The sequence below is a fragment of the Arachis duranensis genome, chromosome 3, assembly GCF_000817695.3.
Source record: "Arachis duranensis cultivar V14167 chromosome 3, aradu.V14167.gnm2.J7QH, whole genome shotgun sequence".
Taxonomy (NCBI): Eukaryota; Viridiplantae; Streptophyta; class Magnoliopsida; order Fabales; family Fabaceae; genus Arachis; species Arachis duranensis.
Genome location: NC_029774.3, coordinates 46,648,207 through 46,651,206, shown reverse-complemented (window position 1 = coordinate 46,651,206; position 3,000 = coordinate 46,648,207).

The window sequence follows — 3,000 nt, the reverse complement described above, 5'->3', positions numbered from 1 at the left end:
GTCCAAATGATGCGGTTCCAGTTGGGTTGGAAAGCTAACATCCGGAGCTTCAAAATGATATAAATTTTGCCACATGTTGCTTCGCGTTCAGGGGCGCGCGCAAGCGCGCGCGCGCCGATTCTGTCCTTGCCCACTTTAATGAAATCGTCCCCAGCGGTTTTAGGAGCCTTGTGGGACCAATCCAACTCATTTCTGATGCTATTTAAGTCAAGTATTGAAGGGGAATCAATATACTTTTAGATACTTTTGATCATTAGCTTAGTTTTAGGAGTTAGAGTTAGTTTTAGAGAGAGAAGCTCTCACTTCTCTCTAGGATTAGGAATTAGGGTTAGATTAGGATCTCATAATTCTAGATTTAATTCAAGTCTCCTTCTACTTCTACCTTCAAGTGGTGATTGCTACACTTTGGTTCTTCTTTTTATCCCTATTCTCTTGTTGTAATTTCTCTTATTTTGTTTCTAGGTTTGTAATTGAGATATTCTTGTTCTTTTGTTTTCTTTTAATAATGCAATTTGAGATAATTCAAGTGATTGTGATGTTGTTGATTGTTGTTTTGTTAATTCTTTGTAATTGTTGGTTGTTGATTCCTTTTATTCTTACAAATAAAAATGCTTTCTTTCATTACCCTCCAAGTGTTTGATGAAAGGCTTGAGAGGATGTTAGAGTAGGACTTTATGTTCTTGGCTTGAGAAGGTAACTTAGGATTTCTTGAGTCACTAGTGTCCAATTGATTGCTAGTTGATAGCCATTAACTCTAGCCTTCATTAATCCAATTAGTGGAAAGCTAGGACTTATGGACTAGGATTGATATAACTCACTTGACTTTCCTTTGTTAATTGATTTAAGGATGACTAAGTGGGATTAATCCTTGCAACTACCATACTTGTGGCTAGTGATAATGATGAAGACCCTTGACAACCAAATCTTGCCAAGACCATTTTGTTAATAAAGTTTTCTTACCTTCCGTTTTCTTTTGCTTATCACATTCGCATACTTCTACTCTTCCCATTTTCATTTAGTTTTTGTAGCATGTTTTCGTTTTTTTTTTCTAAGTCATTTCAATAATGGTGTTGAATTCTTATACTCAATTATTGAGTCTCTCTTGCTTTATCTTGGCGCTTTGTGACCTGTTTAACATTAATTGAAATATTTTGTTCCACATACAAGGTAGTGCTTTAGTCCTTCTTAACTCATTGTCCTTTGTTTTTGTGCTTCATCATCATTGAGTTAGGTTGGGACCAAATGCCCTCATGCTTATCACTAATCTTGTTTGTGTAAATTCTTATTTGATCTTGATGCTCAATATGTTTTTCATGCTTTAACTTTACTCTTGCATCAAGTATCATTGATATGCCATTAGCTTATATTATTTTCTCACTCACATGTTGTAGCTACCATGTAGTAGGGAATCATACTCTTATTTGGCATTAGCCCCCGCCTATGTTCTAATTGCCTTGATATCTTTGTTATAGGCTTAATTTTCTTTCTTTCCCTCCTTTTGGGTTGGCCACCAATACGGAAGAAAAGTTGCATGTTAGTTAGAATTTGTACATATTTTACTACCTTCTTCTTATTAGGACTACTTGGTTAGAGTGATGATTTCTTTCCAAGAAACTGTTTTAGGGCACCCTACCAATTTGAAAAAGAAAATTTGTGGAACTTGCTTGAAAGAATTTATTTTGGAACATGGTTTTTGAGCTAAGAACACAAGCATGTGAGTTTTGAGCCTAATTGTGTGGTTACATCTTATAACCACTTATTTTCCTTCTTGTGTGTAATTATTCTCTTTCTATGATTGTAATCTTTGATTTGTTTGAATCTATATGTCCTATTATTCCTTGTATTCATGCATTTATATGATTGAGGCCATCATTTCATTAGCTCACTTACCCAAATGGCCTTACCTTTTATCTTCCTTTGTTGGCCAAATTTGAGCCTATGATTAACCCACTTGTTCTTATTTTAGCACAGTACAAGCCTTAAAGCAGAAAACAATGAATGTCCTTTATTTGGATCTTTGATTGGCTTAGGATAGTGAGTGTGAGTGTCATTCAAGAGTGGGAAAACTTTGGGACATTGGTTGGGATAAAAAGGTGTTTATGTTTTGTATTTTTATATTGGGAAATTGGGTACATACTCATGTATTGATTAAATGTATAGACCTTATGCATTGATGTTCGTGTGGATAGTTTGAAAGAAAAAGAAAAAATGAAAAGAAAAAAAAAAGAAATAAAAGTGAAAAAAAAAAGAAAAGGAAAGAAAAGAAAAAAATGTATATAGAAAAAGAAAGAAAAAAAGCAATAAAGGGGACAAAATGCCCCAAAGTGAAGCTCAATAAAGATCAATGCATAAGTGTTGTGAAATGAAAAGGGATACATGAGTATGTGAAAAAGTGAAGAATGGGTAGTTAGGTTAGAATTTAATTGTATAGGATGTCATAGGTTAGGTGGGAAGTTTAAGCTTATCAAAGATTCAAATTTCAAGCTCACTTGACCAAATATGCATCCTACCTTAACCCTAGCCCCATTACAACCTAAAGAAAAGACCTCATGATAATTGTATGCATGCATGAAATAATTGTTGATTGTTAGATGAAAAACAAATTTTGGAAAGCATGATTAGGGGAGAATTGAGAGAATCAACCCCAAACACCGAGCGACTAGAGTGCAAACACTCCCGGTGAGGGTTCGATGCTCAATTCCTTGATTCCCGGCTTTCACGAGCGTTCTTCTTGCAAGTCTATGTGAATTTCATGTTTATACTTCAATTGGTAGGACTCATGAATCGTTATATGATCTTAGCCCTACTTGTGCGTATATGTCTTGGAAGATTGATTTATTTTTAACCAAGTAAGTAAAACCATTTTGCATTTAGTTGCATATAGTTTAGGTTGCATATAGTTTATTTACATTGAATAAATGTTGATGCCCTTTGCTTTCTCTTGGCTTAAGCATGAGGACATGCTTGGTTTAAGTGTGGGGAGGTTGAACAAACCCCAAT